Raw genomic sequence first — 26,489 nt, forward strand, 5'->3', positions numbered from 1 at the left:
AGGATGGATTAAATATGAGATTCTAAGCAAGGTACTCTTGTGGCTGCTGAAGGGCAGGGGACAGAGAAGATGACCCAGAGACATACAATTCTTGTTTCTATGCTGTAACAGAGAACTAGAGAAGAGGTAACAGTAAAATAACCTTTGAAGCACAGCACAGAGTGTGTAGGGAGAAGACACTTACTGAGTCTAGGACCTGAGAGAGTTTTAGCTAGGCAAAAAGTGGGCAAGAAGACAGCAATAGGGAGGATGTGAAAGACGTTTGGGACAACTGACAGTCGGCTGTGGCAAAGGGCAGGACTAGAGATGGAATTAGGTAAGTCTCAAGGAGCAGCATAAGCTACAGTGAGGAACAGGGCAAAGGACAAGGGGAAACTATGGTCCTAGCAGTGAATAGCAGAGAAGTGGGATCATTCTGGAATCATAAAATTTCTTACAGCTATGGTACGGAGAAGAGACTGAAGAAGCATATAGCAAAGATGGTGACTGGGGGCTGCAGCTATATCTTAGCTGCTCCAGTACCTGTCTAGCATGCACACAAAGTCCTGGGTCTGATCCCTAGCACTGTAAACTAGTGGTTTTCAACCTCTGCGTCATGACTCCTAGGGGGATCAAATGACCTTTTCGCAGGGCTTGCCTAAGACCATCAAAACCCACAGATATTTACATTACAATTCATAATAGTAACAAACTTACAATTATGAAGTAGGGCTCACCAGAACATGAGGAGCTGTATTAAAGGGTTGCAACATTAGGAAAGTTGAGAAGCATTGATATAAACAGAGCATGGTGACACATGCCAGTATTGCCAGCACTTTGGAGGTGGAGGTAGAAGGATCATGAGTTCATGATCCTCTTCTTAAATAATAAGTTCAAGGCAAGCCTGGGACAAATAAAATACTGTCTCAACAACAACAACAACAACAACAGCAACAAAGATGGGGAAATACAACACCCAATAACAGAGAAATCACTTCTCTCTTACCCATTGAATTGATTCAGGTTATTTCATCTGGTGGCTACAACCAATCGCCTACCATGATCATGACCTTCCCAACCAGGCGTCCCATGTCTCTGGCTAACCATTCACCCTTCTTGGACCTTCATTACCTGCTGTCTTTAAAAAGATTGAAAAAACAAACAAAACTACAAAGTGGTGTTGCTATTCTCTTGCTAGTTCCTACTTTCTAGTGAGTTTTTTTTTGTTTGTTTGTTTTGTTTTGTTTTGTTTTGTTTCAGCTTTGGTCTTGTTACTTCAGCTTTCAGTCCCAGCTTTTCCAAGCTCATCCCTCACTCGGTTCTTTGGCTTCCTCTCTCTGCCCTGCTTCCTCTGATCAGTTGCTTTCCCAGCATGCTCCATCACTCTTGTTCTCATCACTGTCCAAGCTGTTTGTGTCTCAGACCCTGCCGGAGTCGTTGGATCATGGAGGATGGGTCCTGTGTTTAGAGCAAGGCTAAGTCATTGTCCATAGGCCATAAGGGATACCATAAAGAATAAAATCCCCACATTTTGCATGGCTGAGTATGAGTCCAAAGGTCATCGAACAATGAAAATAGTGTATTCTTCAACTCGGAAACTACTTTCTGTTCCTGACAGGCTTATTTAATAAGATTTTCCTGGGTCTTAAGTTATGTGCTACCTGGTCTCTCATCATTTTCTTCTAAATGATTTTACTAAACTAATAGTATATTAACTAAAATTAGTAGGATATTTTGTCCTGAATTTAAAAAAAAAAACCAAAGCAATAATTGCATGTAAAAATAGCACTTATTGCTAGAAATACAGCATGAATGTGACATTGCTGGGAGAGTATCTATGTGATAGTTAGTCTCATCAAATCCAAAAGACTGAGTAAGCATTACTAGCTTTATGGCATAAATAGCAACATAGAGGCCTAAATGGGTTGAATTGATTGTCCAATAGCATATTACCCTCAAATTCCCCAAATCTCAAGTCTGACTCCAAAATTTATCCTCCTGCCCATGATCTGATTAAATCCATTTCTAGGCACTGTCGAGAACACATGCTCACGACTCCCTGTGCTGACTCTTAAGCATCTATCACTGGCTATATTGTCTATAGATGAATAAGCTTCATTGTTACAGAGCCTTGGCAACCCAGGGGAACACTGGTACCAAGTACCAAACAGGAGCAGCTCAGAGTTCATCTCACTCACAAGACCTTGTTGCATTTGGGGAAGCGGTGGGGGTAACAATAAAATAGCAAAGTTCAGCTGTGTGTTTTCTCCTTAGTTGCTGGCATTTAATGCTACCAGGCAAATTCCTGCACTTAGTGCTAGCTGATGCAAGTTGAATACAGAAGTCCAGGGGACAAGTCCAGGGGACACTCTAGTAATAAACCATGAAACTCCAAAGTCCAACTCAGAGGTGTTTTCCTGGCATTTGGAAGGAGCTAAGTGTGAAGTAAAGCCATACACACATGTTACACATGCTGTAGACACCCATGGGTAGGGGGCATACAGACACATTCATCTACACCAAAGGCTTAGGACTTACTATGCTAACCCCATATTCTAACTAAAAATAACTTTCCAAAATGAGAGAGCAGCTAGGAAATGTTTGACCCTGGAAATTAAGATGTGTGACTTTGGACAAAATAGTTCTTTTCTTAAAAAAAAAAAAAAAAGAATCAGTATTTTCTTCTCAAGATGCCAATCTTGTCCTCACAGTAATTCTGTTGGTGGTCCTAACACCTTAGAAGGATCTGGTATGAAATCGCCCGGAACAGCTACACGCCTGCCTTCCTCTGAAAATTGTTCCACTTACATCAGAGTAAATTCGATGATGGTGATAATAATGCCAATGATGGCGAGGATGGTGGCGGCGGAGGAGGACACAGAGAAAGGGTCACTTTTAATGTTTTCCATGCCAGTCACTGTCTGAGCTTCTTATCTCCCACCTTCAGCCCACAAAAAATCCACTCTAGAGGCCCTGTCCTTCCCAGCACTCCAGCAGTAACTAAAAATGCAGCTAAAATCTTATTGTTACCAAAATACTGTGAACCCTCATGAGAGGAATTCTGAGCTGATTCCATGCCCCACCCCTCCCCTTTTCCGGACTCCACTGGCACATTCTGGACAACTGCTGTACCACTAGGCCACATGCGCCACCCAGGCCTTGGATTTAATGAAATTACTCATCTTTTGGTTTGTTCCTTTGCTTTCTTAGACAGGGTTGCAGTATGTACAAGCTGGTTTTGAGCTTGCTGTGTAGTCCAGGCTATCCTGGAACTCATGAGTCTCCTCCTTCCAAAATCCCAGTTCTGGGATTCTAGACATGTTCCACCATGATTAACTCAGTTGTGAATTTTGAAAAATTCCCAAATCAAGCCAGGAGTGGTGGTGCTGTCTGGGAGACTGGTTTAAGTCCAGAAGTTTGAGATTAAAACTGGGTGATGTAGCTAGACTACGATCTCAAATATAACAAAACTGCATACGTAAATGAAACCATTAAAAAAAAGCATAGGGGTCATAGGCCATAAAATTAGGAAGATGAACATGAGAGAAGAGGACGGAAAATGGAAAGAGTGATGGAAGGTGTGTGGTAAGGAAAACAAGTGCTGAGAAAGTAGCTGGAAAAGGGGGGGGGGGGACTCGGCCCGGCTGGGGAGGGGACATAGGAGCAAATACATACAGAGTCTAGTGACACATATGTGTGAAGATGCCACCATGAGACTCATCACATTATATACTAACCTAACACTTCGTCAAGACAGAGCAGGGACCGGAGAGGTGACTCAGTGCTTAGTTAAGAGCACTGGCTGCCCTTTCAGAGGCCTCGGGCTCAATTATCAGCACCCACCTATAGGGCAAGTCACAGCAAGCTCCAGGACCAGGTCATCTGATGTCCTCTCCCTGGTTTCCACGGGTACCAGGCACGCATGTGGTGCACAGACACACATGTAGGTACAACACACACATGCATAACGTAAAACTACATTAAAAAAGAATAACACAAGGGGACATAGAGTGCTTTATTGTCATTACTAATTTTATGACCTCGGCAATTTTATCATTGTCGGTGATAAGTTTTAGAAGATCAACTTTTTTTTTTTTTCCAACATTTTGATACCAGTTTCATGTGCACAGATAATAAATCCACCAGAACCGGGAAGGAGGATTATTTTCCTTCTGAAGCTGTACTGTGCTAACACATAAGTGAAAACACTTGTTCCTATTTAGAAACCTGCGTGTTTATAGTACTCTTTTATGAGACGGTAAAATCTCGGTTTAAATTGCTTCTGAATCGGGGATTTGGAGCTAGACTTTTTATTGGAACTGACTAAAAGCCAAACATAAGAACTAAAAAAAAAAAAGAGTCTTTTAAATTCTCCCTTTGCTTTTAGTTACATTTGGACAGCTTGAAGCATCCAGCTGGAGGGTTCCCCTTAGTGACACCGCTGTTCTCTTTTTATTTCAGGTATCTATCCTATCACAAATATTTCTTCTAAAAGGAAGGAAAACAAGTCAAGAGGCTGTGACATGGCTCATCCCCACAGCTAAGACATCGACTTCCTGGCTCCTGAAGTCATAGCTCATGCCTACCGAAAATAAAGCAGAAGTTACTAGAACATTCTGTGGTACCGCGGGTCCCACTTAGTTTCCGTAAGGTTCACTGCCAGTGTCCAACAGGAAAGAAGTCACTCCGTCTTCCTCACCGGAACAAAAGAATTCCCGTGTGGAAAGTTGGAGAGCACGAACCACGACGCGATTTTAAAATGAAGAAGTCCTGGGCTTGTGAACCCTTCCCAACAGAATTTGCAAAGTAGACTTCTGGAATTTAAAATAGTTTCCTCCCATTAAGACAATATTATGTATGGATTAACAACATATTTACATATGGGAGCTAGGAGCCCAGTATCTGTCAACATACTGCAAAGAACTCTGGGATTTCTCAAGCATTTAGAGCTTGGTTCTCAACCTTCCTAAAGTTGCAACCCGTTAACACAGTTCCCCATGTTGTGCTGACCCCCAGCCATAAAATTACTCCATTGCTACTTCATACCTGTAATTTTGCTACTGTTGTGAATCGTAAATTGTGTAAATATCAGTTATGCATGGTCATTTGGTGTGCAACCCCAGACGAGTCGCAACCCACAGGTTAAAAACCACTAGTTTAGAAGTTGGTCATGCAGGTTGGTTATGGCTAGCTTCCAAAGTTACACACTTTTGAGAGTCAGGAATCTGATGGTGACGTCTAACCTTCAGAGATGGAGGAAAGGGATCGAAGGAACGGAAGATAGCTTTTCATGAAGTAACAGTTAGAGGAGCCCAAGAAATGGGAAGAAGCAGAAACAAACCCTAAGTTTAAAAGTCATGTTGGAAGAGCAAAAAAAAAATGTGTTGTCAGAGGGAGAGAGAGAGAGAGAGAGAGAGAGAGAGAGAGAGAGAGAGAGAGAGAGAGAGAGAGAGAGAGAGTTCCACATTAAGGTATCAGACACACTTGTGCACTGCTGCATAGAAGGTCTCTAAAAGTGCAGTCCCGCTCTTTAGAAACTCCCAGGGAGACGGATCCAGGTGGCAATATAAATCACACAACACATAGAGGAAACCAGTTCACGCGGTGCCAAAGTCTTGTCTGGAAGGTCTTGGAGGGTGGAGAATTGGTGAAAAGTGCATTTGCTATTGCCAGTCTAAAACGTGTCACGGGTGGAGCAGCACTTTAAAAAACAGTAAAAGACAATGTGCAGCGGGGATTATGAAAAAGAAGTTTATTTTTATAATATTCTAATGCATGGAGGAGCAGAGGGAGGGCTTGGGGTGGGCCTGGGGGAAGGAGGTAGGCCTTGGGTAAGGGGTGGGCCTGAGATAAGAAGTGGACCTGGGTAAGGGGTGGACCTGGGTAAGGAGTGGGCCTGGGACAAGGGATCATCTATCAAAGGTTTTGTATACCATGGCTACGATCCTAGAGCTATGTAACCCAATAGGGAACCGTGCAAAGATTGTAAAAAGGATATTCTGTGATCATTTAGAAGACTGGTTTGGCTCCAATAGAGAGGTGTGATAAGCAGGTGGCAGTCTCAAAGCTTGAGTAAACCAGTGGCATGGCCCAGGGGACAGAGAATGATATTGCCAGGCATCCTAATGGGCTCACATTTGAGGGAATTTCCATTCATTAATTCCTCTTTTATGGCCTGATGCACCAGTCTTATTCTGCCCATTTCCCGGTCTCCTACTCTATTACTTCATGAGAAACTGCGGCTACTTCCCTCTATCTCCGTCTTTCTAGATCAAAGTTCACTATGAGATTCCAGGAATAATGCATACCAGTTCCTAACATCCATGAAACCGAGTCTGAGGGTGGATGACACAGGAAGTATCTTTGCTAAAAGTCTTGTGAATGGACCTGCTGGTCACAACAAAGATGTTGAAGACTTGAAATAGTAACTGAAACTGAGTTGGTTGTAAATTTAGAACCAGAGCACAGCAGCTTCTGTGGTAACCTGTGGGGATTTTACAAGTGTGCCACTTCCCACAATATCTGACCCTTGCCAGGTATATCTCACCAAAACGCCTAGCAGCTTCTTTTCCATATTTGCTTCTGATTTGTAGTCCAGGAATCAGAGCATGTACCCCAGGCCTAGTAGCACATGCCTTTAATCCCAGCACTCTGGAAGTAGAAGCAGGTGGATCTCTGTGAGTTCAAGGCCAGCCTGGTCTACACAGAGAGTTCCAAGACAGCCAGGGCTATACCGAGAGACTCTGTTTCAAAGAAAAGAAAGAAAGAAAGAGGGGGGGGGAAAGAGAGGGAGGGAGGGGGGAGGGAAGGAAGGAAGGAAGGAAGGAAGGAAGGAAGGAAGGAAAGAGGGAGGGAAGGAAGAAGGGAAGAAGGGAGAGAGAAACAGCATGTATTTATTGATCTTATTGTTTATCTTACTGTCAATTTAATAATCATACAAACATTCGGTATTCACCAGAATTTTAGGTAAAAAGAAAATTCCTCACCACTAAATGTAACATAAGTTACATATACTTGTATAATGAAAACTGAAAAATACAAATTAAAGTGTGTAAACATCTCATTCATTTGGTGCTACATTCTTTCATTGTTCTAGAAAGAAAATACATAGCATGGAGAAATTGCTCAGTGAGTGAAGTACTTGTCATACAAGAGTGAGGACCTGAGTTTGGACCCCCAGAACCCATATAAAGCCAGGGGTGGCAACAAATGTCCTCACTGTTCCCACAGTGAGATAAGAGACAGCAACAGGAAAAACCAGGTACCCCATAGGGCAACTAGCCTGCATGCACAGTGGTAAACAAGCGTCTCAAACAAGGTGGGAAGTAAAAACCATACCTGAGGTTGTCTTATGACCTGTGCATATGTGCTATGGCACGAGCATGCCTGCAGTCATACACACACACATAAATACACGCACACACACACACAAATGCACACGTGCACACACGTGAAAACATTCAATGACTAGGAAAAATACCAAATTGTCTAGAACTGCCTCAACATATGAAAAATAAGAAACACTTGAGACCCAACACATCCCAGTTTTATGTGTTGCAAACAAATATGTTGTCATGGTTGATTTCTTCTTCTTTTTTGTTTTTAAACTTTTCTGCCTCAATCCCCTCCTGAGTGCTGGCAAATACTGACATGTGCCACAACGCCCAGCAGGGTTATGTCTATCATGATAGTTTCTGTCCTAAAATTTAATGTTTGGCTTTTGGAGAAGGCAGTTATTACTTTAATAAAATGTGAACAAAAGCCCAACCACCTACATTTTTTTTTTAAATCTCGAAAATCTCTTCTGTCATCTAGACAGTTCAAAGCTACGGTATCTTTGCTGTCACTCTGACCAAGTCCGAATCATTCCACCAAGTTTTGAATTGAGGACTTTGTGAACAGTAAGAGGACAGTCAGAATGCCACGTGGATGACATCAGCAATGTCTCTCACAGATGTGCTTACAGGTCCAAAAACACAACCCTGCTTCACATAGCTGCCCCAAGCTCTGTCCCTAGCGTGAAGCAGCGAATAGAAGAACACAATCCCTGTGAAGACGTACGGATATTGCCCGCACACACTGCTGCCCTTCTACATTTCCCCCATTATCTGAGAGAACCTACCTAATGAGAGACGAATAATTAACAGCAAGTCCCCAAGCTTTCCCCACAGTGAAGATCATGCGTACTAATCAAGTCTACCTCCCTCTACAGATTGGAGGCCCATGGCTGTATTTGTTGGTGCCGCAGCTGGCATTTAAAGTTTTTCAATTTTTTTTAGCTATTTGTAAAAGCAATGTACAAACCCAACTTCCACTTTAACATCTAGTTTTTCTGATTCTTGTAGGAAAATCAGACCTGCACATCCTAGATTTGCAAACCACAAGGCAGCATTTAATTGAGCCAACCAGCAAGGGCCTCCCAGGTGCCCTAAATCTTCGCTACCTTCTGTTGTCCCCTGAGACTGAGACCAAGTGTCACTTATCATTCCATGATGTGCCTTTCCTCCTTTGGTAGATTCAGAAGGGACAAGCAGCGTCTTTTTCCTAAGCAGGAAGAGAATTGGATACCTGCTTGCTCCCTCTTGACATTTCCTCTTCCAGCCACACCTTGGGCTCATTGGGTGGCCCTCACAGATTCAAAAGCTAAGCAGGACCTTTCAAGTTGCAGGGCGCCAGGATGGTCTTACATGTAGATTAGATAAGGGGGAAAACAAGGCAGCTGCTGTGCTTCCTCAAGCTTCTCTTCATGATCACTCAAAGGGGAGGGTCAAACTGCAAGACAGATTTCATCTCTCACCAGGGCTCAAAGCAGTCTGTTGAGACTAAGTGAGGTTAAGGTTATGGGAAGTCCTTCTTTATGTGGGTTGTTTTTATTGGTTAATGAATAAAAAAAAAGCTGCTCTCAGCCAATGGCTTAACAAAAAATAGCCAGGCTGAAAAAAATATAAAGAGAGAGTAGGCTGAGTCAGGGAGAAGCCATGGAGCTGCCAGAGGAGAAAGATGAGAGCCATCAGCTAGAACCTTGCCAGTGGGCCACCAACCTCATGGTAAAATATAAAATAATAGAAGTGGGTTAATTTAAGATATAAGAGTTAGCAAGAAATAAGCTTAAGTGATTGGCCAAGCAGTGATTTAAATAATATAGTTTCTGTGTGATTATTTTGGGAGTTTGATCAGCCAGGAAAGGAACAAGTAGCTTCCCCCAGAGAAGGTATCATTTATTTTTGTTCCTATTACCCTGAAACATCTATATTATTACAAGGTTTGCAATTTCCTCTGATTTCTATGTTTTTCTTTCCTAATAAATTCTCAGGCAGGAGAGCTAGCTCCGTGGATAAAATGGTGGGCACACAAGCCTGAGAACTAGAGTCCAGATCCCCAGCGCCCACACGGCAGCTCACCTGTAATCCCAGCGCTGGTGAGACAGAGACGAGAGACAAGATATACAAGCTGGGTCTCTAGTCCTGACTCAGTGGCGGAATCTGCCTTAGTAAATAAAATGGAGTGGTAGAGGAAAATGCCCAAAACCAACCTCTGGCCTCTACATCTACACAAACACATCCATCTGCACTTACACACCCATGCTTTCTACACACACACACACACACACACACACACACACACACAAACACACCTGTAAAAACAAGTTCTCAGTATGATGGCATTTGCTAATGAATCACTTGGATCAGTGCCTTCTAACATTTCCCTTGGTATATTTTAGGAAGATGAAAAAAATGCAAACGTCCACTGAATTGAGCCATCTTCACATAAAACGTACCGCATTGCACTTAGAGGTACATTTCTTTGGTTCTGTACACTATAGAGAGTGTAGTGTTACACTCCGTCCCACTTTTTTTCCCTTTTACTCTGGGTTTGTTAACTATAACCAGGGACATCTGACTTCTCCATGCAGGCTTGCAGAAGTCACACGCGCTCCCCACTGTGGGCTTTCCAGGATCATTTCCTATGTGTTGTTCTATAAACACTTGAATAAAATAAAGTCACAATGTAGTTGGGGTATTATTATTATTATTATTATTATTATTATTATTATTTACTCTTTGGTGGAGCCGCCACCCAGCTCCCAAACAATCACACAGAGGCCTATTCTTATATATGTCTGGCCTTAGTTTGTCTTGTTTCTAGCCAGCTTTTCTAACTTAAACTATCCCATCTTCCTTTTGCCTTTGGGCTTTTACCTTTCTCTATTCTGTATACCTTTCTTTACTTCTTACTCGGAGGCTTGCTAGGTGGCTGGGTGACTGTAGCCTGGTGTCCTCTCTCCGTCTCCTTTTCACACTCTTCCTTTTTCTATTTTTCTTCTATTTGTTCTCTCTGCTCGGCAAGTCTGCCTGTTCTGCTCCTGCCTAGCTATTGGCTATTCAGGTCTTTATTAGACCAATCACAGCTTCACAGAGTTAAACAGATGCAACACAAAAGACTGCAACACATCTTTGCATTGTTAAATAAATGTTCCACAGCACAAACGAATGTAACACATCTTCATCTAATATTCCACAACATCACAAGTAATTGTTGACTGGGAAGCTGAACTGGGGTTCCTCCTTTGTTGTTTTTGTTTTGTTTTGTTTTACTCTACAAAGAGAAACCAAAAAGAACAGAATGCTTGTGTTCTGGCCAGAGCAGCTGCAGGATGGATTCCCCACAACCCAGTTTCATCTTCTTGTTCATTCAAGTTTTTTGATACTATTTTTTGGGTTGACCCTGTAAACTACGCCTCCAATTCAGAAACAGACTCAGGGAATGGGAGACCCAAGGTGTGTTTCCATTTTTCAAGAGGACTTTCTGCTTAGTTATGAAGTGTGCCACCTTCTTCCAAAAGAAGATCCCTGTGGCCAAAGTGATAATGACTGAGCCATGTTTAAACAAAGAGGATAGTGGCTGAAAGAAAACTCCCACACTGTAGTAAGCATCAAAAGCCAGATTTACAATGGGCTGGGAGTGTCTCTGAGACACACAAACCGAATGCCAAAGAAAGCTAATTTTGAAGTAAAGCATCTAGCTATGGAAGTGTGGATTTTCTACTGTGTAGCTGTGTATTTGTCCTTTAGATATGGAGAGATGGCTTGGCTACCCACTGACAGTCGTGCAGGCATGGCATTTCTGCCCCTTGTATTTGGTGCATGGACATAGGGCAAGGGCAAGACTCTTCTCCAGCATCTCAAAGCGGCCTGAAATAAAATTTTAAGACCACTCCTGAAATGCGACAAGACCGTTTGTCCTAGTACATGTATACAACTTCAAACAAATGGATCCACCAGGACAAAGAAAAAGTAGGTGTCATCTTCCTAAGTCTCATCGTTGGCTTTTCAGAGCCATGAAAAGTTAAGCAACTAAAATTGTAACCTCTTCCCAACAGTACATAAGCAACCTCAGTGTGAATAGCCAATCATAAAAATATGACCAGGTACAACAGTACATGCCTATAATCCCATCTCTGGGAAGTCAAAGCAGGAAGAGCAGTTCAAGGCAAGCCTGGTCTATAGAGTGACTTCCAGGACAGTCAGGACTACACAGAGAAGCCCTATCTGGAAGAAAAGAAAGTAACTATTTCTCCTTCAAAATCTAGAGGTGCTGTTCCTTATTCCCATCTGGGAGTCTTCAGCACCTTGGCCAGATGCCACTTTGACCTTGGCTCAGGCCTCAGTGGATAGCCCCTCCCACAGGACTAATGAGAAGAGCATCCAAGTTAGCACAGACAGCGGGGTTAGTTCCAACTCCCTCACAAAACCTCTAGTCAGTTGTATCCTTTTGCTATGGCTTGCATCTGGAATGTCCCCACAAGGCCTGTGTGGTGACAGCTTACCCCTAGCTTGGGACTGAGATGATGAAAAACGTAAAAGGGATGTTTGGGAGAGGAGGTTATGGGACAGTCCTCCCTCTCAATTTTTGCCCATGAGGTGAGAGGTTTCGTTCTGTCCCATGTTTCCACCATGACTGGCCACCAAAGGCCCACAGCACTGGTGCCAATGGATCATAATCTGAAACCTCAAAATCTGTGAGCTCACATAACCTTTTTTGCTTGTATAATGACAGTCTCAAGTGTTCAGAGGCCCAAAGCTGATTGGTACACTCCCAAGGAAGGCTTACAATAACAAACACTGGCGATATTCTTCTGGTTTGCAGGCAGGAAAGTTCAGACATTGGTACAGTGCAGCCCTCTGGCTAAAAAAAACCTGACAGTCCACTCCACCTCAAGTGGAGTACTATATGCATTTAATGTTTTTCTTCAAAGGATATTAAAATGCACAGCTTTCCTCTATACAATAGTTATTCACTTTATTTCTATACTGTAAGTAAATAAAATTTGGTGACTTTATAATTGGTTAATCTATCAATTATGATCTTGAGTTGGGTTTTTTGTTTTTTTGTTGTTTGTTTGTTGTTTGGGGTTTTTTGAGGGGTCATTTTCCCCCATGGAACTTCTTCAATGTGCTCTTTCAATGGAATTTAAAGTATGTTGGAGACTGTTGACATCTGAGGCTGGATCACTCTTCCTGTGGCGATTGCCCTGTGGACTGTAGGATGTTCAGCCATATCCCTGACCCCTGCTCAGTAGACACCCTACCTTCATCTGGGACAGTCATAGACATCATACACTGGCAAATATCCCTTGGATAAAGTCTCAATTAAGAACCACCACTGTAACAGACATAAGCTCAAAATAGAAAGCAAAAATTCCATCACTGAGGGATGGCTCTGCAAGCAGAATTCACTATGATGACCCAAATTTGATCCCAGAAACCCAGAGGAGAAGCTGGATGTGGTGGCCCACATTTGTAACCGCAGCTGGCCTGGAGTACAGTGTAGGATGAGAAACCAGAGCCTGCCTCAACAAGACAGATGGGGAGAACTGACTTCCTCCTCGGTGTACTTTGGCATGCATGTAACTGAAAACACATATGAATAAAGAAAAATAATAAATGAATAAAAATTGAAGCCCATTAGATACCTACATTTGTCTGTTACCAGAGTGTCTGCTTTGGTGTGGGCAAAGGCCTAACTCTTTGGTTGACTTTTCCAGGGTTCAAATAAAGTCTACATATTTTTTTCATTAGCAGTAAGCATTTGGAGGAATGTATCTTTGGACATCATCTTAACCGGGTTTTTTTTTTTTTTTTTTTTTTTTTTTTTTTTTTTTTTTTTTGGTTTTTGTTTCCTAGGGCCAGGGATCAAACCCAGGCCTGTGCATATGCAATGCATACACCCTCCGGCTATGTTACACCTCGCCACCTCTGCCTGCCTTTAAATTTGGAATTAATCAGCAAGCGGTAACCTATCAAAAATTGCCATAATTAAGAACATTTCAAAGGCTTTTTAAAGCCCAAATTTGTTAGTAACTGAAATAATTTGTCTCTGGTTGTCCTAATAGTTCCAATTATATTTTGTTTGTTTATTTGTTTTTGCCACCTAGTGTAAACAACTTTAACCCATTTAGGAGGGAATCAGAAGATGAACAGGAACACAGTGATTTGTTCTCTATTCATAAAGAGAGTTCTTTTACATAGGAGCCCTTCCTCTCCTTCCCTGTTGCCCAGCTAGTCGCCTTGTACCCTCTCTAAGGAGTCTGTGGAGAATGCATTCGGCACCTCTTCACCTACAAACCAGCTACCGGGCTGCATTATTGGCCTACAGAGTTGAGAGAGGAGCTGTGGTGCTCGCTGTGAAGCTGTCAGAGATGGTTTGTTCTAGCTCCAGCTCCTTTACTCTGAAGCAACATGTACACAGTTCTGGATGTCAGTTGCTTCATATTCAAATTCAATTTATATTCACTGAGAGGAACATGGCTTTGCCAAGCCCACATCTGACAATACCTTAAAGCCGTGGTTCTCAACCACCCTAATGTTTTAACCCTTTAAGACAGTTCCTCATGTTGCAGTGATCCCCAAACCAGCATATTATTTCGTTGCCACTTCATAACTGTAGTTTTGACATTGTTGTGATTCTTAATGTAAATATCTGATATGCAGGATAATCAATACGCAATACCTGGGAAAGGGTCATTCAACCCCCAAAGGGGTCACGACCCACAAGTGAGAACCACTACCTTAAAGGCTCCTCAGTAGTAGAGCAGTTATTCAAGATCAAGAGGCTTTCCACCAGTATCAAGGTTTATAGATATCCAGAAAGATTAAGATACGAGTTGCTTTGCTCTTTCTGGAATCAGCAACTTTTCTCTGGAGAAAATATGTGCAGATAAGTTGAACCTCTCATGTAAAAAGCACAGATCCTGCACAACATTGTACACTTATTAGTGTTGTGCCTGATGAGTTGATTGGTAGTATATTGCTGTCTGCATTTTATTTTGGAAACAAAAGGCCAACGGGAAAGAGAGAGGAACAGATCCATGGACAGATGTATTAAGCCACAAATGCAGAAAACTGTCTTCTGTTTAGCTTCGTTGGTAATATTTGGGAACTCATTGTCCAGCTCTTGTAACTTTTTTGTTTGTTTGTTTGAATGTTTTCATCATATGATGAGGAGGTCAGGGGAGTCCTTTCATTGATTTTAAATCCACCTCTTGCAAACTCCTAGTGTTTTGGAGTTGGGTGAAAAAGTCACACACCTTTTAGAGTAGCCATTAGACTTTGCAACTGTACGTCATACTTTGATGCAAGGCTACATAGTTCCTCTGTTCCCCTGAACTTTAGTGGTGTCTGAGCTAGGGTTTCTACTGCTGTGAAGAGACACCATGACTCTTATAAAGGAAAATATTCATTAAAGTGGCTTGTTTAGAGGTTCAGGGGTTTGATATCATGGAGGGACATGGCAGCATGCAGACAGACATGGTGCTGGAGAAGGAGCTGAGGGTTCTACATCTCAGTCTGCAGGCAGCAAGAAGTGAACTATGACCCTGGATATATAACTTGGGTCTAGGAGACCTCAAAGCCCGCCCCACAGTGACACACTTCCTCCAAGAAGGTCACACCTCCTAACTGTGCCATTCTTTGAGGGATCTTTTTTTTTCACACAGCCACAGATGCAGTTTCCTGTGTGTCTGCCATGTTTTGTTAATTTTTTTTAAAAAAATTATTAAAATCTTTCAAGCCGGGCACAGTGGCGCACGCCTTTAAACCCAACACTCAGGATTCAGAGGCAGACAGATCTCTGTGAGTTTGAGGCCAGCCTGATCTACATAATGAGTTCCAGGATAGCCAGGACTATGTAGAGAGACCCTGTCTCAAAAAAGCCATATATGTGTGTGTGTGTGTGTGTGTGTATTTGTTCAGCACACATGTGCATGCGTACATGCATGTGTGTACACCAGAGTGTACATATGGAGATCAAAGGGCAACTTGTGGGAGTCAGTTCTCTCCTTTTATCATGTGGGTCCCAGGGATTGAACTCAGGTCAACAGAGGTGGCAGCAAGTGTCTTTACCCACTGAGCTAATAAAGACTAATGATGGCAAGTGAAGCATATAGGTAAAGATTAAAAAATGAAAAATAAAATATCTTGAGGTCATGTGATAAAAACATGGGTATTCATTTCATTTACTTTTGTATATATTCAAACATCCCACAATAAAACCTTGGGTTTGGGGGTTGTTGCTTTTGTCTTTTTTTAAGACGAAGTTTCACAAAGTTCCCCAAATTGACCTTGAACTTCTAATCCTTCTGCTGAAAACTGAAGTTTTGTTCTTTTGTAAGCTTTAAATAGTTCTCAAGCATATCTCAATGGGTCAGAAAAGCAAGCACTTCTCTTGTTGACCTGGGAGCACCTGTCTTCAAGCCCTTCTCCTTTTTCCCTCTGTTACAGACCCTAGGATTCTGCTCCACCACCTTAGGTGGGACTCCTGGAGTAGATGTTTTCAAAATGCCCCCTTTACTTCTCAACAGTAACTACTGACTGCTGTTTGTGTGCTTGTTTTCCCTTCAGTTCAAATATCACCAACTCCAGCAAACCTTCTCTAGCTAAAGGTGACAGAGTTATCTCTATTTCCTGGGCTACCACAGAACTTGGTGAAGCACATCTTTATAAACATTTATTCATGTATTGCTATGTCCTTATTGCAATACTTTAAAATGTATGCACAATTAACAAGGTGATTATATTCTATGGGGAAAGTCCATATAATTATCCATGCTTGATGTTTAAAAATACAGAATGAATCATCTTGTATGAAAAAACATTTTAGATTTTTAAATTCCTTTTGATAACTTCTGCATGGGGGGACCCTGTAAACTAGACTGTATTTATTAAGACTTGAAAAGTTTTAGATTCAATAATATTTCTAAATTTAGGAATTAATGGTCCAAACAACTTTCTAAGTTTATGAATTTTTAAATTGATCTTCCATAAGCTTGATGTGAGATAAAACACAAGCTAAGTTGCAGAATGCTTTATGCATGATGCATTTCACTGATTCTTAGAGTTGGAGAGACGGTCTCCAATTCTTACATCTTATTCAATATCACATTGCATGCCTAAGTCAAAAATCCTGCAACTTGAAAAAGGGTTTTCTTTATTTTAAACAAAAAGATGAAATGTCCTGAGATACCTTACATGGAGTCTGCCCCTGGTTCTGTCTTTCCAGCTTGGCCCGTCTAGCTATCTGTAATAATGGTCCCAGAAACATTTTATGGGAATGAGTATGACTGCCCTCTCTCAGTGAGAACGTTATACCACTTCTTATAAAACTTAAATACAGTTCTCAGCACTTTTGGCGAATCTGCTAGTCCTATAGTCATGACCATTTTATCTACCTGTCATTCTAAGAGAGAGTATAATGATGCATTGTGTTGGCAGAGGCAGAGTTCTGCAAGACCAACCTGCACACACTGCAGGGGACCACAGCGAGAGAACACTACAGTAATGAAAACGGGGTGTGTTCTGGGTAGAAATGAAAGAAGCGACTGTGGGGTGCAGTTACAAATGCACAGCCTGAGGATGCTGCTCTGTCTTGGAAAAGCCTACTAATGGAAATGGCAGAGGTCTGGGTCATGATGCAACACCAGCTGCATGACAAGGCCAGCAGTCTTCACTGCACAATGGTTTCCCTTTGCATAAACAGTATCAGCTTTAAACATGGGCAGAATGAGAGATGCTGTACCGGGCTTTTTATTTTGGGTCACCAACCAGTTACCAAATCATGACACAGAGAAGGATTATTTGTTTTGAATGCTCAGCCTAGCTTAGGCTCTTTCCGGGCTAGCTCTTTTTACTGCTTCCGTATGTCTGTCTGTCTGGCATCTGCTTGGCTTCTTGACTCAGGCGTCTCCCTCAGCCTCCTCCTCCTTCTTCTCTCATTCCTCCTCATTCTTCTTCCAAGCCTAGATTTCTTCTTATATTTATTCTCTTTTCCTGCCAACCCTGCCTAGTTTTTCTCTGCCCAGTTATTATTAGGCAAGGTACCTAACTTTTCTGAAGTTTGTTCCTTCTCTCGGAGTACAATGCTCACAATAGTTTCTAATTTCTGAATGAGGTGAAAGTAAATGCTATTTTATTTCCTCTTTATACCGCAGGTATAGTTTAAACATTTAAAAAAAAAAAAAAAAAAAAACCTCACAGACAGAAGCAGGTCCAGGACCATGTCAGGATCAAGAGTGGCTGGGACAAGAAGCAAGCCACAGAAAAACTTGCAGAGCCACCCTTCAGATTGTCCATGCCACAAAAAAACTAACGATCTCTAAAACAGCCTGTCAATGGGTTTTGAGTGGCAGGCATTCCACACATAAATGAAATTCTTTCTACTCTGAGAAACAGAACCGAGAGACACACAGATTCCACTGTTCATTCAGATTGAAATTGCAGCGTGAGTACATCAAAACCGAGTAAGGCTGTACTCAGTTCTTCAATTTAAAACTGCTTACAATTCTTGGATATTTATGAGCTCCAGCAGTCTGTATTAACTTGAAATTTGAGAAGGAGCATCCTTCATGGATGTAGTGTGAGTCACTACAGTGAAGCTAAGAAAGGATCTTTCGCCGGGCAGTGGTGGTGCACGCCTTTAATCCCAGCACTCGGGAGGCAGAGGCAGGCGGATCTCTGAGTTTGAGGCCAGCCTGGTCTACAAGAGCTAGTTCCAGGACAGGCTCTAGAAACTACAGGGAAACCCTGTCTTGAAAAAACCAAAAAAAAAAGGATCTTTCTTCCCCTAGGTCTTTGATTCCAGTGCTTTGCAACAGGGACCTGCAAGTGCAGATTTCTAGGAACAACCCTGTGATTCCACAAACAGAAATGAAAACCACGACGGTAAGCCTACAAACCATTTCACTGTCTTTCTTTTTTTTAAAAAAAATGCTTTCTTGTATGCTCTTGGAAGGTACAGAAAATTCTGATTATTACAATAGGCACTAAGGAGGGGGGAAAAGGCCTTTTGGATCAGTTCATGAATTAAATGTTTTTCAAGACTTTTTTTAATTCAAAGAAAGTGACCTTAAATAGCCATATTACAAAGGTTATTACAATAGCTTTTATTACAAAAACCTATGCACTTGTATTTCCCCTGGGTATTACTATGTATAGCTGCACCTTCAATCAACAGACAGCACATATTGCTGTTTCTGAGATTTTACCAACATACTGATGATGTTGTTAACCAATAAACAATGAGCTTATAAGAAAACTGGTCAAGCCGGGCGGCGGTGGAGCACGCCTTTAATCCCAGCACTCGGGAGGCAGAGGCAGGCGGATCTCTGTGAGTTCGAGGCCAGCCTGGTCTACAAGAGCTAGTTCCAGGACAGGCTCTAAAAAAAAAAAAAAGCTGCAGAGAAACCCTGTCTCGAAAAACCAAAAAAAAAAAAAAAAAAAAAAAGAAAGAAAACTGGTCAAAAGCCCCGATTAGTCTATAAACTAAGATCCCTCTAGTCAGTAAGTGCACACACAGAGAAAAGTAATAAGCATGTTAAGAATGCCCTCTGGCTCCCTGGATGTAAGGGTGTTGTGATTGGCAGAACTCCCAAGAATGGTAATGCTTTTGTTAGGCAAGGAGAATACATGCAAGGGGACAGACTGAATACTTTGTAATTTAATCAATTAATTACATAATTAACTTATTATATCTCAGAAACAGACTTCCTCAAAGCTGATGTTACATCATGCCATCATTGCTAAGACTCAAATGTAGCCACATCAAAGAGTGTAACAATCACTAAATTCCATTACAAATATTACCCTAAGTCAATATTTTTGTATCTGAGGCTAAGATGGCCTTACTCCTGAATCAGCTGCCCGTAAATGTCTTTAATACCCACAGTATGCATCAGCCAGTGTACCCTAAACCAGTCATTAATTTATCTTTTGCCTACCCGATCATGACAAACTACAACCCCTTTTGTTACAAAAGACAACTCAAAGTGTGCACAGTGCTGGCGTGGTTGAAACTCATCTTCCACGGATGACAGCATAAACAAAGAGAACTTCCTGGGTTTGGGGGCCAATAGACTCTACACTATACTGAATTCTGTCACCTACTCCTTCCATGACTGTGGACAAGTTCCCTACATTTTCTCATTCTCAGTTTCCTCTCTGTAGACAATAGGAACGATGCCCACACCCCTTCAGGAAATGGCTGAAAAACGCCAGAGAGTGCCCAGTGCGGGTGAATTCCCAAGGAAAAACTCTGTTGTCTCAGACTCTGAGAGGACAAAGACCACTTGAAAGGGTAGGACACCCAATAATTTGGGTTCACAAAGCAGTGAGAACATGACACTCCAATGGCTAACTTCAATTAGTAAATGAGAAACTGATATGAAGAGAAATAAGGGTCCATGGGGCTAGCTCTTTGAAAATAGTTGTTTTTATTTTTATTTTTATATATAGATATTTTTATGGTTTATTTAATGTGAATTGGTGTGAAGGTGTCAGATCCCCTGCAACTGGATCTTCAGACAGTTTTGAGCTGCCATGTGGGTGCTGGGAATTGAACCCAGGTCCTTTGGAAGAGCAGACAGTGCTCTTAACCACTAAGCCATCTCTCCAGCCCCGAAATAGTTGTTTTTAAATCACAAAATCTGCCACTACAAACAAAATGTCCTCTGCATCGTAAGATTTGGTTCTCTATTGTAAGAGGTCCAAGAAACTAAGCAAGCATTTAATTTTTCTACATACCAGCTCTCAAGTAAAGCTTACAAAAGATGTCAAAACTCTGAGTCCATCCTTTGTGCCTCTGCCTCGCACTCACCAAATTATGCCATTTCCTTGGAAATAAGCAATTCCCATTAAAAACTGGATCCTTCACATCCTCAAGGTTTTACGTCTTTAAATGCAACTAACCAAGAACTTAAAGTATGTTTTTCAAAATAGCGGTCTCTGTAGTGAATGTGTACAACCTTTGGTCGTTTTTGTTATTCCTTAAGCAATAGAGAAGAACGAACTTAAGTCACAAGTTCAAGCAAGACACAAACGATTTAAATTACACCAGAAGATCAACACAGGTTCTATGAAAACACCATGCCATTTAACATGGGGGACTGGGGCATCTAGATCATGGTGTCCATGGTGTCCTGGACCTTTGCGTCTAAGGCCACTAAGGGGCAACTCTAATCCCCACTGAAGGTAATTGCCAGTGTTCTGGTTTAGAAGATGACATGAGGAGCTACTATTGAGTTGGCTTTACTTTTGGAGGGATACAGTGAGTAAAATTAAAGTTTAAACTTGTCTCCTCTTTCTATAAATAGTTTGATTTTCAGCCGGGCGGTGGTGGCGCACGCCTTTAATCCCAGCACTCGGGAGGCAGAGGCAGGCGGATCTCTGTGAGTTCGAGGCCAGCCTGGTCTACAAGAGCTAGGTCCAGGACAGGCTCTAAAAAAAAAGCTGCAGAGAAACCCTGTCTTGAAAAACAAAAACAAAAAAAAAACAAAAAAAAAAAAGTTTGATTTTCAAAATAGGTCATCTAGTGTTGCGGGAGAATTGTCTGTACAGGCCCCCTCATGTTACAATCTAGTGATGATGGCTTTGAAAAGATTATAATTTGCTCAAGGTATCCATGTAATGTCTATTTGCTCAAGGTTCCTCCTAACTGACGGAAAATTTCTCCCACTGCCCCTGCTCCTTATATATCATATGATATATATCATATATATATCGTAGAGAGCCTCTTGCTCACTACGATTTTGGCGTTTAGCCCCGTGAAGTGATGTAGAGAGGCAGGTGAGATTTGTAAAAAGATTTAAAAAGTTGCTTTCTGTAAGGGCTTCACCTGACTGATGACCCAGAAAACCCCCAAGTTCACAGTCGGCAAGTGAAAACAGCCAATGTCTAGATGCGTAGCCAACTGGGAGATGAGAGTGACTCATAGCGAAAAGGCACTGGCACGTGCAACAGTCATCAAATCTCCTTCTTCCCCACTCCCAGCCAGTCAGCCCCCTGCCGTGGGACCCATGCTGTGCGGCACTACTCAGTCACAAGCATGATCACATGTGCACAGCTGTGAGGTTTACTGTGTCTTTTGCTGGGCAGAGGTGTGTGTATGTTTTCGTAGAAAATGCATAATGATGCTATATGCTACCGAGCCCATCCTTGGCTCGTGGAACTTTAAGATAACGATTTTTTCAACTGTTTGATGCTGTGGTCCATCTGTGTTGGACCACTTAACAGGTGACACTTTGGGAGTGTCAGAGTGAGGCTCGAGCCGTTTCTGAGACTAAGCGAATAAACAGCCTACTCAGACGACTAGCCTTCTAAGCTGAACCATGCAAACAGGGTCTGAAAATAGTTTCCCCACTACCAAGCCAGCCAGGTATTCAGCGCTCGGCCTGGGTAGAGTGGCTATCCCCTAAAGAAAAGAACTTACCGAAGGGGAAAAATGCTGGAAAAGCCACAAGGGACAGGTGTGCTGAACGGTTTAGATTAATAACAAAGCTCTCGGGGCTGGCCGTACCAACACAAACAATTCATTGTTAACTGTTTTTCAAAGAGGAAAAAAAGTAAAGTATCTCTCAGTGCTCCTGTGGAGTCTGGGTTGGGACTGTCACAGGGGGGAGACTAGCCTTCCTCTTGTGGAGAGTTTAGGAAGCCATCACACACACATATTGTGTATCAAGTTGTATTGTGATAGAAACACTCATTTTCATTTGAAGGGATCTTTAAATGGCTGGATATACATATAAATTCCACCCTTTAAAAAGTGTATATTAGTCAAGACTCTAACCCAGGTGTCATCTCTCTGCTGAACCTCACTTTCTTCAATATACAAAACATATACACACTTCTTAACCCTTCATACGCCTGTCGTAACTTGAAAGTGGCATCAGTTGAAAATGAATTCAACAGTTAAGGAGAGATAACAGCAACACTCAGCAGTGAGGTGCCCTGTAGGATACCAGTGGCTTGCCCTTCTCATCACCTGGCTAAATGAGTGTGGTAGCTAACCCTGCTATACAGCCTGTCAAGAACGGAAGACCCAAGTTCAAGACTCAGAGCACAGTTGCCACTGAATTCCTGTACCTTCCACAACATCGCACAGTTGAGAAAAGTGTTAAGTCAAGGTACCCTGAGCTGAAAATTGGATAGTGCTTAACAGTAACATACATCATCTCTGACAAGACATACACCTGTGTGCATCATTTGGTTTGGTAAATGCACAATAAGCACACCCTATGCTTACCACTGCTGATAATCTCCTGTATCAGTAACAGAAGCCTTAGGTACTTTTTTCTGCTTCTACATTGAGAACATACTACAGTAGAAAGAGGTACTGCAATTTCCCCCTCTTCAAAATGCATGCGTTAAACTAAACATTTTACAATTCATATCGAGATCTAAAATTCTTGACACTGTGATATATTTATTTGCATGTAAATTAATGATGTTTTAAAAATATTTCTCTATCAATACTTTGAAAAGGGGCAATCACAGCATTGCTTAAGATCTTTGAGTGTTCAAACTTCAGCAGGTGGACGACTCAAAGGACATTGAGTCCCAGGTAGACATCCCATTGGCTGTGCTTGGTGGGGAAGAAGTGTTTACCCAGGGCCTAAAGGATGCTAGGCAAGTGTTGTACCACTGAGCTCTACCTCATCCCTGTACACTGTCAGATGTATTGTCTCCGCAGAGAACGGTCCTTGGTTTAGACTTCAATAGACACTGCCTTTCATTGTGAAAGGTTCTATTATTCTGGAGACAAGATTTCACTGCCGAGGTTTTCCTTTTTGTTTTGTTTTTCCCACTGTCAACCTGTGGAAGACATGGACACTGCTAAACATGAACTCTCAAGAATGGCCCAGGCAAGAGCAGTCGTCTGCAGTGAGACAGGGAAGAAGTCAGAGGCTACACAGGGAAGTCACAGGCTCTACAGGGAAGATTCCAGCTGACCCTAGGACTGCATAAAATGGCATAAAGAGGAACAAAGAATTAGAACTAATTTCTTCTTCTTGGACACTCTAGATTTTTGCAGATTCTTCCACATTTTAAGGAAAAGAAGAAGAGTGTCAGTGCCAGACTAGCCAGATTAGCCTTGTGTTGTTGTTGTTGTTGTTGTTGTTGTTAGTTGGCTTTTTTTGGTTGCTCCCCTGCACCCCAACCCCACAGGACACCCAAAGTTGTCTCCTTAGGGATCATGGCTGAAGAGATGTTCAAGTTCAGCTGTGCTTCGGAGACCCAGTGACAGAACCTCCACACCCTACATTATTTTCCTTCCATCTCCTCACGCAAAAGGGTGAGGCAGGGGGTGAAAAAGACACTGTGTGCCCTCCAGCGGAGGTCACCAGCAGATTGAGCTATTTGACACTTGAGGATAATCCATCAGTAATCTTGGGGAAGCTGGACTCAGAGTATCCCAGTTTTGTCTCAAGCAAAACACCATGTCCTGAGAGTTTAAATGAATGCAGTCCCTCTCTGGTCCCTCAGGACTGACTGTCCAGGCAATCCAGAAAAAGGAACCGCCTGCTCATCTTCTCTGCTGCGCTGATTCGGTGGCTTGCCACTTTTAGAGGCTACTCATCAATGAGACCTCCGCCTACTCTGTTCTCTGCACGGACCATCCCTGAGCTACAGCTCAGTCCCACGGGCATTCCCACTTTGCTGCTCTCTTCAGAGCAAGCGCTGTAACTGAGCACTTTTATAATCCACGTCATCAACAAGGAGGGAAAACAAACCAAAACAAAAACCCTGAGCACCACACAGCCACTGGAATTAGAAGGACCCAAGTGTTAGTTTTAAAGTCACAAGACTGTGAGAGATTATGGAAGAAAAGCATTATAAAGTTAAGTGCTCAATGAACCAGAAAGCATGTATAGAACCTCATGTGACATTTGATATGTGTGGCAGACTCTTACACATAGTTACGTAAATCTTTTTTTCAGAATTGACTTGGAATAGTCAAGTCAGCCCTACCACAAATTCACTAGTTATTTTAAACAACTATGTTTTCCAGTTTTAATGGTAACATATTAGTAAAGTTCCAGCCATCAGCTCCTGTCCACCAGTTCACTACTCTGTGATTTAAATCCTAGCTATGAGCCTAAACATCCTGGACACTTAGAAATCAAGTCCTTCGCTAGACAGGGGTCCAATCTCTCATCCTCAAAGTCAAACAATACCGTGTCTAAAAAGAACACATTCTTAAAAAATTAGTAAAAACCATGAATTAACAAGTACAAATAAAATGTTCTTCTACAGTGTCACAGGGTACCAAAATCCACATGAATAAAAAATTGATGGTGGCTTGAAACACACCCACACCCACCACACCAACACACACACACACACCACACCATACACAGACAGACAGACACACACACACACACACACACACAGACAAACAGACACACACACACACACACCACACCTACCATACACACTACACCCATACCCACACACACCATACATACACCACAAACACATACACAAAGACACACACATCACACACACACACACCCCATATACACACCCACCCACACACTACAAGCATACCCACCACACACAGACACACACACCCCATATACACACACCCACCCCCACCACCCACACCACCACCCCACCCCCCCACCCCCACACAGACCACCCACCCCCTATACACACCCACCCCACACACCCCCACCCACACACCACTCCACACCCCCCCCACCACACCACACCCCCCCACCCCCCCCCCACCCCCCCCCCCCCCCCCACCCCCACCCACCCACACACACACACACCCCCACACCCCCCCCCCCCCCCCACACACCCACCGCCCCCCCACCCCCACCCCCACCCCTCCCACCACCAGACCCTACCCCCACCTAGCCCCCCCCCTACCCCCCCCGACACCACCTCGATCCCCACCCCCTCGCCACACCCCACACACACACCACACACGGATGCACACACACACACACACACACCACCACACCAGAAACACATCCAACACACACACACACACCACACACCACAAACACATCCAACACACACACACACACACCACATGCACACAGACACACACAGAGAAAAGTCTCTGGTTACTTACTAGGGAGATTTTCTCTTCCTCACACCAGCACTCAGCCTGTCCAGCTGCTGGCCAAGTGTGGAGCATGCCGCCAGCAGCTGTTTCCTTCCAGCCAGGCTGTGCGTCTTAACCAGTCATATGCACCTCCTGATAACCACCCGAGCGGTGCCAGGAGGTCAGAAACTGAAGCTTATTATTCTCCCGGTTGGCAAACCTTCTCCTAAGCTGTGGGCTGGCTCGGACACTTCATCAGCATGCAGGGCAGGGCATTGCACCGTTTGTTTTCCTTTTAGAGATAAATGCCCCAAGAGTTGATAAGTCACACCGGGAGGACAGGTCACTGCAGACAGAAAGCTAACTGTGCTTCTGTGGGGGTAGGGAGGCAGACGGTCACTACTCTCCCACCGCACTTAAGTTTTCTCTAGGGTGTCTAGTCAGCAAGAAAAAGGAACCAGGAGTTCAGTCAACAGGTGGAAGTTGCTCTATCAGTCAGGTGCCCGTAGAGCAATCAATCTGCTTGGTTTCATTTTCTCAGAACTCCAGGCTCCAGTATGGGTGGTTCTTCACACACTAAAAGGACTTTCCCAAGGAAGGCAAACTTTAACCCTCCAAGACTGCTTAGTCGTGCGTGTCGCCACCCCACCACCCCCTCCCCACTCTGATTGGCACACTTCTCCGAGGCCAGGGCTGCTGCAGCCAGAAATGGCCAGAGGCACGGACAAAAGTGGTGAAGGAAGAAAGTCTCATGCAGTTTTTTTGAAAGAGCCATTGGAAATGATTTCCTGTGGCTTCAAATCTCATTTCCACATGGTTGTCTGTTGCCTTGGTGTCAACATTCTGGGGAACCACAGGGTGGTTGAGATTGTCAGCCAGGGTGACTGGAAGAGAAACATCACTTTCAGGTGTGTTGCTGACCCACCTCGTATTCTGGGAAGCTGGGACAGAAACAGTTGCTGCGTGGCTCACAGCGGCGGCCCGCCAGCCTGCCCATTGTGTTGGATCCATCTGTCCGACCAGAGTTTAATTCTCCTTCTTGCCCTTATCATTTTTCTCTCCTAAGGAAACCTCTGGAGTACATGACTTTAGAAGGTGTCTGGCCTTGAGTCTCTGACTTCTTGGAA

General features: G+C 43.0%; 1 protein-coding gene across 6 annotated transcripts in view; it reads right to left on the reverse strand.

Moving 5' to 3' along the window:
- Rasgrp3 (RAS guanyl releasing protein 3) overlaps positions 1–26,489 on the reverse strand; it is a 98,072-nt gene that overhangs the window by 42,546 nt on the left and 29,037 nt on the right. The window contains exon 1 of one of the 6 annotated variants that reach the window (XM_038318791.1): positions 25,390–25,453. The exons of the other annotated variants lie outside the window; for them this stretch is intronic. The gene's annotated coding sequence lies outside the window, so the exon portion shown is untranslated. Of the gene's footprint in view, positions 1–25,389; positions 25,454–26,489 lie in introns of those variants that run through there. 6 annotated transcript variants of the gene reach the window in all.

Source organism: Arvicola amphibius, chromosome 2, assembly GCF_903992535.2.
Source record: "Arvicola amphibius chromosome 2, mArvAmp1.2, whole genome shotgun sequence".
Classification (NCBI taxonomy): Eukaryota; Metazoa; Chordata; class Mammalia; order Rodentia; family Cricetidae; genus Arvicola; species Arvicola amphibius.